General features: G+C 38.1%; 1 non-coding gene across 1 annotated transcript; it reads right to left on the minus strand.

Moving 5' to 3' along the window:
- Window positions 1-14,812: 14,812 nt before the first annotated feature.
- On the minus strand, window positions 14,813-14,920 carry LOC112745242 (small nucleolar RNA R71). The gene has a single exon (XR_003173180.1). It is a non-coding gene; the product is annotated as a small nucleolar RNA R71 (small nucleolar RNA).
- Window positions 14,921-16,791: the final 1,871 nt, after the last annotated feature.

Below are 16,791 nucleotides of genomic sequence, written 5' to 3' on the forward strand. Positions count from 1 at the left end.
TGCTCGAAAAAGTTGAAGAAATAGCTAGTTTGAAATAGGACATATCTGTGAAGGAGGGTTTGTTGACAGAAGTGAGAAAAAATTTGGCAGAGAAAGAGGAAGAGTTGAGGTTAATCCAAGGTAAGTATGAGAATAAGGTTGAATCTGCAAAGAAAAAGGAAATTGAAGTTTCTAATTTGCAAAACCAAATTATTGAAGTGACAGTGAAGATGAAAGAGGCTGAGAAAAATCATCAAGTAGCAATCTTAGATGCATTTGTAGAGGGTTTTGAGATAGCAGATATTCAGGCCAAGTTTTTTGCTCCTGATAAAGATTTCTCACAAATGGATTCAGGCAAGATTGTTCGTGACGGAGGTTTAGTTGATGATGAAGTGATTGTCGAGGACGAGGATGAAAATGCTGCCGAGTAGTTTGTGACTGTATTTCGTCTAATGTTAGATTTTTGGAACCTTGGTACTGTGCATGTTTTGTTGGGTTTACTGATAATTTATTTCTGTATCACGATGGCTAGATACTTCAAATTATGCCTTTTGGTTTCTGAGATTATTCTGATCTTAAGTTTGATTTTGGCGATTAGATAGTTGTAGATTGATGGAAAATGTTTTGTATTTCCATGTAGTTTGGTTGATACCGTTTTTGTTTAATTACTTGGTATGTTTGATAGTTTTTTTGCCGATTTCTGTAGAGGCACTTTGTGCCATTTTGTAAGTTGTTTTTATTGAAAAAGTTGATTAATAGAATACATAGTTTGTTGTATGATGTTTGAACTGATAGAGATATATAGATAATAAAACAAAAATAGTGCTTTGATAAACCTTTATTACAAAGGTGCAGGTAGGCAAGCCTCGTTAAAACCTCATTAAAACCTCTTCAAGCAAAACCCTTTTCGGATAAGATATTCCATGTACTTGGTATAGTCTTACCATTGAGTGTTTGTAAATGATAGGCCCCATCACCAACTACCTCTATAATTCAAAAAGGGCTCTCCCAGTTTGTCGCTAATTTTCCATGGGCTAAGGGCCTTCTGGCCTGTTCGGTTTTCCTCAGTACCAAGTCGTTGACTTGAAATGTTCTCGGTCGAAGTCTTTTGTTGTATCGCTGAGCTATATATTGTTGCATAGCTCGGTGATTGATTTCTGCTAAAGATCGGATTTCTTCGATGATATCAAGTTCGTTTTGCCGGGAAATGTCCTCTGTAATGTGATTAGTATATTGGGCTCGGAGAGACGACTAGGATATCTCCACCAGTATCATTACTTTCGAGCCATATACTAAATGAAATAGTATTTCTTTCATTGTTGAATGCACAGTGGTATTGTATCCCCATATTACTTCTAGGACTAATTCAGCCCATAGCCCCTTAGCGTTGTCGAGCTTCTTTCATAAGGCATATAAGATGATTTGTTGGCAACTTCTGCTAATCCGTTTGTTTTTGGATGTTCTACCGAAGAAAAGTGTTATTTGATTTTCAAATTCTGTCCAAGTGCTAAAGGGAAGGGGCCGAGTATATCGAGCCCCCATTGGTTGAACGGCCAACGTACTTCCGAGCTGTGGAGAACTTTGGTTGGTAAGTGTGTGATTGGCTGTGCTTTTCGCAATTTGCATACGTTTTGACTTTTTCAGTGCAATCTCGCGATAGTGTTGGCAAGAAAAAACCTGCTCGGAGTTTTTTGGAAGATAAACTCTGAGCTCCAACGTGTGTTCCATAGATGCCCTCGTGAGCTTCAGTGAGTGCAAGCTCTGCCTCGGTCCTGGAAAGGAACTTTAACATAGGTCGAGAGAAACCTCGCCTATATAAAGAGTTGTTGTATATGGTAAAGAAGGATGCTTAACGCCGGAATTTTCAAACATTGTTAGTGCCATGTGGGATAATTCGGGACTTAATGTACTGTATATAAGGAGTTCGCCAATCTTCATCCTGTGCTAAACTCAAAACTTCGGTTAGAGTTACAATTGGAAAGAGGAATGTAGATTGGTAAAGAAAAGAAGTAGGTGTTTGTGAGCTTGCGAGTTTTGACAGGATATCAGCTCGGTGATTGTGTTCCCGAGGTATGTGAAGGATTTCGAACTTTGTAAAATTTGAAATCAATTTTTTGACAATATCAAGATATTTTGCCAACAGGGATCTTTAACTTGAAATAAGTTATTTACCTGCTGTACAACTAGCAAAGAATCACAATATACCTTGAGTTTAGAGAGTTTAAGTCGGTTGCTAGTTTTAGACCAGCAATCAGTGCTTCGTATTCAGTTTGATTATTGCTTGCTTTGAATTAAAGGTGCAAAGATTGTTCTAAGACAAAACCATTACCGTCTTCAAGTAGAACTTCGGCACTGCACCCCTGGGGATTGGAGGCCCCGTCTACATAAAGGGTCCATTCTATTGAATGATTCTCCGAACTTGGAGCAGTGAACTCAGCTATAAAGTTTGCAAGGTGTTGGGATTTGATTGGCCCTCTACTGGAATCTGATATCAAATTTAGAGGGCTCAACCGACTATTTTATAAGTAAGCCATCCAGCTCTGGTTTGTGTAACACCTATCTCAAAGGTTGATCAGTTCTGAAATGGATGGTATGACTCTGAAAATATGGCCAAAGATGTCGTGCTGAGAAGATCAAGGCTAGAGCTAATTTTTCAACTTTTGGGTAGCAAAGCTCGGCATTCTGCAGAGACTTACTAATAAAGTAAATTAGTTTTTGCACTTTTTGTCTCTCTGGGACAAGGACAAAATTTATTGCCCAGTCAGTAACAGATAAATATAAGTAAAGCTCTTCCCCTTGAAGGGGATTTTGTAAAATCGGAGGTTTTGAAAGGATAGTTTTTATACTTGAAAAGCTTTTTCGCATTTTACAGTCCAAATAAAATTGTTTTTCCTTTTTAATGTTTGAAAAAAGTAGAAAGATTTGGATGCTAAACATGGTAAAACTATGGATAAGGAAGCAAGTCTCCCAGTTAGATGTTGGACCTCTTTGATTGTCTATGGACTTGTCATGTCTAATATAGCTCGGTATTTCTTATGGTTAGCTTCTATTCCTCAGTTTGTAAGCAAGAATCCGAGGAATTTGCCTCCCTATACTCCAAAAATACACATTTCTGGGTTTAGCCTCATGTTATACTGTCGTATTTGATTGAACATTTCCAAAAGGTCATTGAGATGATCATTGCCGAGCTTTGTCTTTCCGACCATGTCATCAACATAGACTTCCAGGTTTCTGCCGATCTGATTTGCAAATACTTTATCCATGAGCCGTTGATATGTGGCACCTGCATTCTTAAGTCCAAAAGACATAACCTTATAACAGTAATTTTCATATTCAGTAATGAATGCAGTTTTGTTTTGGTCAGAGGGGTGCATCAAAATCTGGTTGTAACCAGAATAGGCATCCATGAAACTTAGGGTTTTATAACCTAAAGCGTTATCTACTAAACAATCAATAAAGGGTAAGGGATAAGCATGTTTTGGGCAAGCTTTGTTGAGATCTGTGAAATCAACACACATGTGCCATTTACCGTTGTGTTTTTTTACCATGACCACATTTGCCAGCCATGTTGTGAACCGAATTTCTTTGATGCACCCGGCACTTATTAATTTTTTAGTCCCCTCCAAGGATGCCTGTTTCTTTTTGGCACCGAGATTGCATTTCTTCTGAGCTATAGGTCGAACAGACAGATCTAGTGCCAGCCTGTGGGAAATGACCGAAGGATCAATCCCAGGCATCTCAGCGGATGTCTATGCAAATAGATTGGCATGTTGTTGCAAAAATTGCTGGAATGAAATTTTGTCCTCCAAGCCGAGGGTTGTACCTACATAAGTAAATTTGTCTGAGTTATTATTGAAATATATTTTTTCTACGTCTTCTGTTAGTGTAGGTCGTTCAAAGAACTCGGCTCTTGGGTCCAGGTCGGAAAGTGCTAGGAGCTCGTTACAACTACTAACGTTATTCACTTGTGCTCCTATAGTTCAGCTTGGTAGCTTGAGGCTGATATTGTAACATTGACGAGCTTCACGATGGTCGCTGTGAATGGTAGCGATAAGGTCATCCTACATTAGAAACTTCACACAGAGATGAATTATAGATACTATAGCACTAAACTTATTTAAAAATGGTCGGTCAAGTATTAGATTATAAGGGCTGAAACAATCAACCACTAAATACTGAACGTCTGAAGTTTTAGATAAGGGACGCTCACCTAGTGTGGTTTGTAACCACACAGATCCCAATACGGGGACATATTCACCTGAGAAGCCGACCAAGTCATCTGTAGATGGCTGGAGTATGTTGTCACTCAGTTTTATTTTCTGGAAAGTGGAATAGAATAGAACGTCTATGCTTCTTCCAGGGCCTAGTAATACTTTACGAACCAAGAGGTCCCCAAGCTGAATAGAGATTACCACTGGATCATCCTGATTGGAAATTTTGTAATAAGATCAGATGCTTGGAATGTCATTTGTGGGAAATGGAAGGGTGCTCGGACGTTATTGAAGGTGCCTTCTACCGATAACATAGCTCGGTATGAGCGTTTACATGCGGAGCTTGTTGCGCCTCCACTTGCAAAACCTCCAGAAATATAGTTAATCACCCCCTGAGGTTGGTCAGGGTAGGTTGAAGTAGCGTTTTCTTTGTCTCGGGAGAGTTGCCCTGCCGAGGTGTAGTTAGCAAAGGATGGGGTACGCCTTTGTATGTGACCACCGATATACTTGTCTAAATAACCTTGCCGAGCAAATTGCTCTGGTAAGTCCTTAGCAATTATGCATTCATCAGTAGTATGTCCGTGCTTTTGGTGGAAGGTGCAGTATTTTGATTTATCCACATTCTTCGCGTCTGGATAATTGTTGGCCTTTCGGGAGGTTTGATCATCTTGGAATTGTGAATCTCCTTGATGATGTCGTTCCACTTTGTGTTCAACTGAGTATATGAATCATATCTAGCAGTTAGTTTAAAAGTCTTCTTGCTGTCTCGAGCTCTATCCTCGTCTTTGTTATACTGGGGCTTATCTGCTTTCTTATGCGTGAGCATCTTTCCTATCTTTTCCTAGTGAATTTGCATTTAATTTGTTGAGTTTAATCAAGAATTAATTATCTTTTAGCCACTATGGATGCTACTTTGAGTCGTGTGTAATTCTGTTTATTTTAGGTAGCATTTGGTTGGATTTGATGGAGTTTCCACAGAAAAAGAGAATAAGGCTATATAGGGCAGGAATAGCTTAGAGGATGGAGAGGAAGCTTGCACAAATGGAAGGAGCACAAGAATTAAAGGAGATGACCAGCAAGGAGTGACGCGTGCGCGTACCTCACGCGTACGCGTGACACGCGAAGAAGACCATCGACGCGTACGTGTGACTAACGCGTACACGTGACATGCGCCACGTGCAGAAAACGTAGAAAAAGCTGATTATTTAATTAATTATGATTTAAACTTTATTTTTATTTTCAAATAGGAAAAGATATTATTTTAGTTTTAGAAAATAGATTTTTAAATTAATTAGGATTAGATATAAAAGAGAAAAGAAACTTCTCTTCGGGGATTCCAACATTATTCCACTTTTCATTCCACCTCAGCCCAATTTACAGTTTTTGAGAATCCTTATTTTCTCTCTGAATCATGAGCAACTAAACCACCACTGTTAAGGTTAGGAGCTTTGTCTATTGTATGGATTGATACCATTATCTTTCTATTTTAATTCATGTACTGATTTATAATTCAAGGATTGTTTTCGTTCTTTATCTTATGAATTTGGGTGGAACGGAAGTATGACCCTCTTTCTAATTGAGTTCTTGTATAACTTGAAAAAGCTCTTTACTTGAACAAAAGCTTGAAAGAAATTCTTCCTAAATTCTAGTTATCTGGACTTAACGGGATACGTGACATATAATCCTCTTATATTTGGATAATTAGGATTTTTGTGGCATAATAACTAGAATTAAACTTCACCCCCTAATTGGAATTAATTGACCAAGGAATTGGCGGTTGATGAAAGTTAGAGGAGACTAGAAAGGTCTAAGGAATTAGGATCTAGTCACATATAGTTTGCCATGAATTAAATCTTGCATGATTAAAATAAATTAATAAGAAAAGTCAATCCGGAAAATAGATAACTCTGAAGCCTTAACTGCCTTCTCCATATTGTTTTTCCAACTTATTTACTTGCCTGTCTTCTGATATTCTGAATTTACTATTTAATGCTTTTAAACTCTCAAACACTATTTTCTGCTTGTCTAACTAAGTAAATTAATCAACCATTGTTGCTTAGTCCCTCAATCCTCGTGGGATCGACCCTCACTCGCCTGAGGTATTACTTGGTACGACCCGGTGCACTTGCTGGTTAGTTTGTGGTTGTAAATTTCGCACCAAGTTTTTGGCGCCGTTGCCAGGGATTGATTGTGATTAACAACTATTAGTTGTTTGATTGCTTAGATTAGGTGTTTTAATTGTAACTTTATTTAAATTTTGCTTTAGTATTTTCGAAAAAAAATAATAAATAAATTAATAGCACTAATAATTTTCTTAATTCTAAAATTAAGTTTGGTGTTTCCTTGTTAGTCTTATTTTAATTTTTCTTATTTAATTTGCCTAATAGTTTCAAATTTTTTTAGTCTCAATTTTAATAGCAATTTTCGAATTTTAGTGTTTGTTTTATTCAGTACTTTTATCTCTTTACACAAGGTACCTCACTGAGAATTCTCTACACTCTGACGTAGAGAGTTCCATCCTTTCTTGTCTTCTGTCTGTGTATGCGCAGGAACAGAGACAAGAAACCTCTCTTAGACTTTGATCCTGAACCTGAAAGGACTTTCAGGTGACGTTTACAACAAGCGAAACTCTACAAAGCTACAGAGTCCAATATGGATCCTAATAATGCTGTTAATGCCAATGTGGCAAATCCGAATGGGAATAAGCAACAAAGGAGAGTGCTTGGCTCTTACTCTGCTCCTACTGCAGACCTTTACGGAAAAAGCATTATGGTGCCTCCTATAGTTGCGAACAACTTTGAGTTGAAGCCACAATTGGTCACCCTGGTGCAACAAAACTGCCAGTATCATGGTCTTCCCAAGAAGACCCAAATCAATTTATTTCTAACTTTCTGTAGATTTGTGATACTCTGAAGACAAATGGAGTGAACCTAGAGGTGTACAAACTCATGCTCTTCCCATTTTCTCTGAGGGATGGAGCAAAGCTATGGCTAGATTCCCAACCCAAGGAGAGTTTGGACACTTGGGACAAGATTGTTACTGAGTTTCTTACTAATTTTTTCCCACCAAAGAAGCAGACTAAGCTTAGGGTGGAGGTTCAGACCTTCAGGCAGAAGGATGGTGAAACTCTTTATGAAGCTTGGGAGAGGTACAAGCTACTAACTAGGCAATGCCCTCCGGACATGTTCTCCAAATAGACCCAACTGGATATCTTTTATGAAGGTTTAGGTGAAATGTCCAAGATGTGCTTGGATAATTCTGCAGGTGGTTCACTGCACAAGAAGAAGACACCGGAGGAGACTATTGAGCTTATTGAGTTAGTTACTAGCAACCAATATTTATACTCATCTATCAGGAATCCTGTGAACTCATAGACTTCTCAGAAGAGAGGTGTGTTGGAAATGGAAGCTGTTAATGCTATTCTTGCTCAGATCAAACTTATGTCTCAGTAAATAAATTTACTTACTCAGCAGATGAGTGGCATGCAAGTCTTAGCTATCAACACCCAAAATCCACCTCAAGAAGTCTCTTATGATATGACAGGTAATTTTGTACAAAATAAGAATTATGATTATGCTCAATCTTTTTCTGAACAGGTAAATTACATGGGGAGTAGTCCTAGAAACCCCAATAATGATCCATACTCTAAGACATACAATCTTGGGTGGATGGACCAACCTCAGAGATCTCAGAATTTCAATAATAATTCTCAGGGCGGTTTCCAACAGAACAATCATAATAACTGCCAATTTCAATCTCATCAACAATAACCACCTCAGCAGACAAACTCTCAATCCCAACAAGATTCTAATTGGGAGATGATGAGGAGTTTTATGCAGGAAACCAGAGCCTCCATTAGAAACTTGGAGGTGCAAATGGACCATCTGAGCAAGTAAATACCTGAGAGGTCTGCAAATATAACTCAAAACTTAGAGATTCAGATTGGTCAATTACCCACAAAAGTTAATGAAATTGATAAGAGGACCATTAATAGCCTTCCTGGTAACACAATTCCAAATCCAAGAGAGGAATGCAAGGCTATCACCTTGATAAATGGACAAGTGGCAAGTATGGAAGCACAAGTTAATGAGGATCCAGTTGAAAAAGAAGCTCCAGAGGAGAAAAAGGAAGAAGTAGATCACGTCTCTCCAAAGCGTGCAGACAACCCATTCCCAGACTCTCTTGACACTTATCCTACATTGCCAAAAGCTCCTGAGTACAAGCCTAAAATGCCATATCCTCAGAGACTTCAAAAGGAGACCAAGGATAAGCAGTTTTCAAAGTTCTTGGAAGTCTTCAGAAAGTTGCAAATCAATATTCCTTTTGCTGAGGTTTTGGAGCAAATGCCTCTCTATGTCAAATTCATTAAGGAATTGTTGTCAAAGAAGAAGCCTTTAAAGGGAGATGAGACAGTGGTCCTAACTAAGGAATGTAATTCCATAATTCAGAATAACTTACCAAGGAAGATGCCAGATCCAGGGAGCTTTCAAATTCCATGCACCATTGGGAGCACAACCTTTGAGAAAGCGTTATGTGATCTGGGAGCAAGCATCAATTTAATGCCCTTGTCTGTGATGAAGAAGCTGCAAATCCAAGAGGCATAACCCACAAGGATAGCATTACAAATGGCAGACAAATCTATGAAGCCTGCATACGGATTAGTGGAGAATATCTTGGTCAAAGTGGGTAAGTTCTTCCTCCCAGCAGATTTTGTGATTCTTGACACAGGGGAGGATGAGAATGCCTCTATAATTCTAGGAAGACCATTCCTAGCCACTGGAAGAGCTCTGATTGATGTGGAAGAAGGTGAATTAGTGCTTAGAGTGCATAATGAGAAACTGGTCTTTCATGTCTTCAAAGATATACATTCAGCAGGTAAAGAAGAGAGGTGCATGCAGACTGAGCTTATTGATCCAAACCTTCAAGATCCCCCTGATGATGCACAGCAGAATCTGCAACTCAACCCCCTTTGGTGACAATCAATAAAATTCCTCCTGACATCAAACATAAGTTTGGTGTTGGGAATGCATCATCCACCAAGGAGGAGGTTCCCAAAAAGAAGAAAGTACCCAGAGGATGGAGAAACAAAAAGATCCCCACTGAAGGTTTGTGGTGTTGACTAGCAATCCAGTGTGGATTTATACAGTAAATAGAATCTTCTCTCTGGAGCATATTGAGCTACTTTATGGAGACATAGGAAAGAAGTTCAAAGTAAGGGGTGAAGAACTGAGTCCCTATGATCCTCCTCCTTAGAGGAGTTGACCGTCAAGCTAGTGACGGTAAAGAAGCGCTTGTCGGGAGGCAACCCGATAATTTTGTATCCTTAGTTATTTTTTGTAGTAGTGATTTTCTTATTTATTTGATTTTTATTGAGTTTTTACTATTTTTCTTTCGTTTTACGTGTGTTCTAATCATGCAGCTATTTTAGAACAGGAACCGAATACTTCGAAAAAATTTTGCCCAAAAAAAGGGGGTGTTTGACGCGCAAGCGTCCCTAACGCGTGTGCGTCATGTGTGAGTTTGCACCACCAAGAAGAAAGGCCGAAAGTTGCGCTGGAGTTGTGCAGGAACTATGCCTTGCGCACCAGCTCACCCACGCGTACGCATACCAGACGCGTACGCGTCACTCTGGTTTTCGGCAATCCACGCAGAAGCGCACATGGTTTTAGGGTTGGACTTGTGCTAAACGCACAATCTTCATCACGCATACGTGTCCATGACGCGTGCGCATCATTTTCACTTTGCCCCCATCCACGTGTGCTCGTACCTAACGCACATGCGTCATCTGTCTATCAAGCCCTCATGCGCATCAACCCGAGAGTTGTGCATGTACGGGGCTGCCTTCGCGCGATTCGCACAAATTGAGAGAACGTGGACGCGTTGCTTGACCTTTATGCGACCCACGCGTACGCGTGCTGTACGCATACACATTGCTCGCGCCGTATTACTTACCCAGCATGCCGCCCTGTTTTCATTCTCTCTCCCTCCCAAATCCTAATTCTCTCTTGTTCTTTTCTCCTTTTCTTCTTCTTTTATCATACTATTTGTTTTTTTTCCGTGTGTCTTTTTATGTCCCTCTCTGTTTTCATTTCTTCTTTGCTTAAGGACAAGCAAACTTTTAAGTTTGGTGTTATCGCTTCACTGATGGTTTTTCTGTTTATTTTTATGGTAACAAAGGGAGGCGAATCATCTTCACGGAGGATCACAACCTAAAGAATAAAACGGCCACTAGGATAACTGAGGTGGTTGAATTTCTTTCATTCTATATTCCTTCTCGCTCTTACTATGTTATGTTCCAGTTTTCTGCTATTTTGTCTTGTTTATTGCATGATCCTTTATTAGATAAATTCCTAAGTTCTAGTTTAGTTTTACTATTTTGAAATTTTCTGTTATTTGCTTTAATGTTGAAAGGTGCCTCATGTATTGCTGATGAGCGGATAATTTATATGCTTTTTGGCATTGTTTTTAGTATGTTTTTAGTAGGATCTAGTTACTTTTAGGGATGTTTTTATTAGTTTTATGTTAAATTCACATTTCTGGACTTTACTATGAGTTTGTGTGTTTTTCTATGATTTCAGGTATTTTCTGGCTGAAATTGAGGGACTTGAGCAAAAATCAGATTCAGAGGTAGAAGAAGGACTGCTGATGCTGTTGGATTCTGACCTCCCTGCACTCAAAATGGATTTTCTGGAGCTACAGAACTCAAAATGGCACGCTTCTAATTGCTTTGGCCGAGTTTAAACGACGCAAAAGGGCGTTGAACGCCAGTTCTACGCTGCAGTCTGGAGTTAAACGCCAGAAACACGTCACAAGCCAGAGTTGAACGCTAGAAACACGTTACAAACTGGCGTTCAACTCCAAGAATGACCTCTCCACGTGTAAACTTCAAGCTCAGCCCAAGCACACATCAAGTGGGCCCTGGAAGTGGATTTATGCATCAATTACTTACTTCTGTAAGCCCAAGTAACTAGTTTAGTATAAATAGGACTTTTTACTATTGTATTAGACATCTTATAATCTTCGGATCGATCTTTGGAATGTTTTTCCTTAGACATGGGGGCTGGCCATTTGGCCATGCCTGAACCTTCATCACTTATGTATTTTCAACGGTAGAGTTTCTGCACTCCATAGATTAAGGTGTGGAGCTCTGCTGTTCCTCATGAATTAATGCAAAGTACTACTGTTTTTCTATTCAATTCAACTTATTCCGCTTCTAAGATATTCATTCGCACTTCAATATGAATGTGATGAATGTGACAATCATCATCATTCCCTATGAACGCGTGCCTGACAACCACTTCCGTTCTACCTTAGATTAAATGAGTATCTCTTAGATCTCTTAATCAGAATCTTCGTGGTATAAGCTAGATTGATGGCGGCATTCATGAGAATCCGGAAAGTCTAAACCTTGTCTGTGGTATTCCGAGTAGGATTCAGGGATTGAATGACTGTGACGAACTTCAAACTCGCGAGTGCTGGGCGTAGTGACAAACACAAAAGGATAGTAAATCCTATTCCAGTATGATCGAGAACCTCCAGATGATTAGCCATGCAGTGACAGTGCATCGGACTATTTTCACAGAGAGGATGGGATGTAGCCATTGACAACGGTGATGCCTTCAGATGATTAGCCATGCAGTAACAGCGCATTGGACCATTTTCACAGAGAGGATGAGATGTAGCCATTAACAACGGTGATGCCCTTACATAAAGCCAGCCATGGAAAGGAGTAGGATTGATTGGATGAAGACAGCAGGAAAGCAGAAGTTCAGAAGAACAAACGCATCTCTATATGCTTATCTGAAATTCTAACCAATGAATTACATAAGTATTTCTATCTTTTCTATTTATTTATTATTATTCGAAAACTCCATAACCATTTGATATCCGCCTGACTGAGATTTACAAGGTGACCATAGCTTACTTCATACCAACAATCTCCGTGGGATCGACCCTTACTCACGTAAGGTTTTATTACTTGGACGACCCAGTGCACTTGCTGGTTAGTTGTGTGAAGTTGTGAAGTTATGCTTGGACCATGGTATTGTGCATCAGTTTGTTGGTGCCATTAACAGGGAGAGAACGAACAACAAATTTTACAACCTCAGAGTAACAATTTCGCATACCAAGTTTTTGGCTCCGTTGCCGGGGATTGTTCGAGTTTTTGGCAAGTTTTGGTCTGGTAACATCAGCGCCAAGTTGGTCCGGCAACAACACCAAGTTTTTGGCGCCATTGCCGGGGATTGTTCGAGTTTGGACAACTAACGGTTCATCATGTTGCTCAGATTAGGTAATTTTCTTCTTATTTTGTTTTCAAAAAAATTTTTCAAAAAAATTTTTCAAAAATCTTTCAAAAATTTCTCACCTGTTTTCGAAAATTATTCTAAATTTTTAAGAATAAATTCTAGTGTTTCATGAAGCATGTTGAAGCCTGGCTGGCTATAAAGCCAGGTCTAATTCTTTTGGATAGGGGATTCCAACCATCAGCATAGAGGCAAGTTAATTTGAATATCAGCTTGTTGCATGCCTGATTTATATCCTAAAGCTGACTGGCTATTAAGCCATGTCCAACCCTTTGATTGGAGCTTTGGGCTAATATTGAAAGATTCCTGGAATTCTTAAAAATTTTGGAACTCATATTTTTCTTTTTCACATTAATTTTTGAAAAATCCAAAAAAAATCATAAAATCATAAAAATCAAAAAAATATTTTGTGTTTCTTGTTTGAGTCTTGAGTCAATTTCAAGTTTGGTGTCAATTGCATTTTTTCTAAAAATTTTTTATGCATTTTTCGAAAATCCATGCATTCATAGTATTCTTCATGATCTTCAAGTTGTTCTTGGCCAGTCTTCTTGTTTGATCTTCATATTTTCTTGTTTTGTATCTTTTCTTGTTTTTCATATGCATTCTTGCATTCATAGTGTCTATACATGAAAAATTTCTAAGTTTGGTGTCTTGCATGTTTTCTTTTCTTGAAAATTTTTCAAAAATAAGTTCTTGGTGTTCATCTTGACATTCAAAGTGTTCTTGGTGTTCATCTTGACGTTCATAGTGTTCTTGCATTCATCACATGTTTTGATCCAAAATTTTCATGCATTGAGTCTTTTTCATGTTTTTCTCTTTCATCATTAAAAATTCAAAAAAATCAAAAAAATTATCTTCCCCTTTTTCTTCTCATAAATTCAAAAATTTGGATTGACTTTTTCAAAAATTTTTAAAATCTAGTTATTTTTATGAGTCAAATCAAATTTTCAATTTAAAAATCTTATCTTTTTCAAAATCTTTTTCAAAAATCAAATCATTTTCATTTTTCTTATTTATTTTCAAAAATTTTAAAAATATTTTTCAAAAATCTTTTTCTTAATCTTATCTCATAATTTTCGAAAATATCATCAAAAATTAATGTTTTGATTCAAAATTTCAAGTTTGTTACTTGCTTGTTAAGAAAGATTCAAACTTTAAGTTCTAGAATCATATCTTGTGATTACTTGTGAGTCAAGTCATTAATTTTGATTTTTAAAATTCAAATATTTTTTAAAACTAATTTTAATCATATCTTTCTATCATATCTTTTTCAAAATTTTATCTTTTTCAAAAATTTGATTTTAAAATATCTTTTCTAACTTCTTATATTCTTATCTTTTAAAAATTGATTTTCAAAATTTGTTTCAACTAACTAATTGACTTTTTGTTTGTTTCTTATCTTTTTCAAAAACTACCTAACTAACTCTCTCTCTCTAATTTTCGAAAATATCTTCCCTCTTTTTCAAAAATTCTTTTTAATTAACTAATTGTTTCAATTTTTAATTTTAATTTAATTTCATTCCTAATTTTCAAAAATCACTAACCCCTTTTCAAAATATTATTTTCGAAAATCCTCCCTCTCTCTCATCTCCTTCTATTTATTTATTCATCTACTAACACTTCATCTCACCCAAATTCGAACCCCCTCTTCCATCTATGTTCGAATTTTCTCTTCTTCCCTTCTTTACATTACATTCTTTTATTCTTCTACTCACACAGGGGAACCTCTATACCTGGGTAAAAAGGATCCCTATTATTATTATTTTTCTGTTCCCTCTTTTTCATATGAGCAGGAGCAAGGACAAGAACATTCTTGTTGAAGCAGACCCTGAACCTGAAAGGACTCTGAAGAGGAAACTAAGAGAAGTTAAAATACAATAATCCAGAGATAACTGTACAGAAATTTTTGAACAGGAAGAGGAGATGGCAGCCGAAAATAATAATAATGCAAGGAGGATGCTTGGTGACTTTACTGCACCTAATTCCAATTTACATGGAAGAAGCATCTCCATCCCTACCATTGGAGCAAACAATTTTGAGCTGAAACCTCAATTGGTTTCTCTGATGCAACAAAACTACAAGTTTCATGGACTTCCATCTGAAGATCCTTTTCAGTTCTTAACTGAATTCTTGTAGATCTATGATACTGTTAAGACTAATGGAGTAGATTCTGAAGTCTACAGGCTCATGCTTTTCCCGTTTGCTGTAAGAGACAGAGCTAGAGTGTGGTTGGACTCTCAACCCAAAGATAGCCTGAACTCTTGGGATAAGCTGGTCACGACTTTCTTAGCCAAGTTCTTTCCTCCTCAAAAGCTGAGTAAGCTTAGAGTGGATGTTCAAATCTTCAGACAGAAAGAAGGTGAATCCCTCTATGAAGCTTGGGAGAGATACAAGGAACTAACCAAAAAGTGTCCTTCTGACATGCTTTCAGAATGGACCATCCTGGATATATTATATGATGGTCTGTCTGAATTAGCTAAGATGTCATTAGATACTTCTGCAGGTGGATCCATTCACCTAAAGAAAACGCCTGCAGAAGCTCAAGAACTCATTGACATGGTTGCTAATAACCAGTTCATGTACATTTCTAAGAGGAATCCTGTGAGTAATGGGACACCTCAGAAGAAGGGAGTTCTTGAAATTGATACTCTGAATGCCATATTAGCCCAGAATAAAATATTGACTCAGCAAGTCAATATGATTTCTCAGAGTCTGAATGGAATGCAAGCTGCATCCAACAGTACTCAAGAGGCATCTTCTGAAGAAGAAGCTTATGATCCTGAAAACCCTGCAATAGCAGAGGTGAATTACATGGGTGAACCATATGGAAACACCTATAATCCCTCATGGAGAAATCACCCAAATCTCTCATGGAAGGATCAACAAAAGCCTCAACAAGGCTTTAATAATGGTGGAAGAAACAAGTTTAGCAATAGCAAGCCTTTTCCATCATCCACTCAGCAACAGACAGAGAACTCTGAACAAAATACCTCTAATTTAGCAAACTTAGTCTTTGATCTATCTAAGGCCACTGTGAGTTTCATGAATGAAACAAGGTCCTCCATTAGAAATTTGGAGGCACAAGTGGGACAGCTGAGTAAGAAAATCACTGAAACCCCTCCTAGTGCTCTCCCAAGCAATACAGAAGAAAATCCAAAAAGAGAGTGCAAGGCCATTGACATAGTCAACATGGCCAACCCTAGAGAGGAAGGGGAGGACGTGAATCCCAAGGAGGAAGACCTCCTAGGACGTCCAATGATCAATAAGGAGTATCCCTTTGAGGAACCAAAGGACTCTGAGGCTCATCTAGAGACCATAGAGATTCCATTAAACCTCCTTATGCCATTCATGAGCTCTGATGAATATTCCTCTTCTGAAGAGAATGAGGATATTACTGAAGAGCAAGTTACCAAGTTCCTTGGTGCAATCATGAAGCTGAATGCTAATTTATTTGGTAAAGAGACTTGGGGAGATGAACCTCCCCTGTTCACCAATGAACTAAATGCATTGGATCAACTAAGATTGTCTCAAAAGAAACAGGATCCTGGAAAGTTCCTAATACCTTGTACCATAGGCACCATGACCTTTGAGAAGGCTCTATGTGATCTTGGGTCAGGAATAAACCTCATGCCACTCTCTGTAATGGAGAAACTGGGAATCTTTGAAGTACAAGCTGCTAAAATCTCATTAGAGATGGCAGACAATTCCAGAAAATAGGCTTATGGACAAGTAGAGGACATGTTAGTAAAGGTTGAAGGCCTTTACATCCCTACTGATTTTATAATCCTAGATACTGGGAAGGATGAGGATGAATCCATCATCCTTGGAAGACCCTTCCTAGCCACAGCAAGAGTTGTGATTGATGTTAACAGAGGTGAACTTCCTTCAATTGAATGAGGACTCCCTTGAGTTTAAAACTCAAGGACATCCTCCTGTAAACATGGAAAAGAGGCACAGTAAGCTTCTCCCACTGTAGAGTCAACCAAAGCCCCCACAGTCAAACTCTAAGTTTGGTGTTGGGAGGCCACAATCAAACTCTAAGTTTGGTGTTGAACTCCCATATCCAAACTCTAAGTTTGGTGTTGGGGAGTCTCAACAATGCTCTGAACATCTGTAAGGCTCTATGAGAGCCCACTGTCAAGCTATTGACATTAAAAAAGCGCTTGTTGGGAGGCAACCCAATTTTTATTTATCTAATTTTATTTTTATTTTATTGTTATTTCATGTTTTATTAGGTTCATGATCATGTGGAGTCACAAAATAAATATAAAAATTGAAAACAAAATCAAAAATATCAG

Source organism: Arachis hypogaea, chromosome 14, assembly GCF_003086295.3.
Source record: "Arachis hypogaea cultivar Tifrunner chromosome 14, arahy.Tifrunner.gnm2.J5K5, whole genome shotgun sequence".
Lineage (NCBI taxonomy): Eukaryota > Viridiplantae > Streptophyta > Magnoliopsida > Fabales > Fabaceae > Arachis > Arachis hypogaea.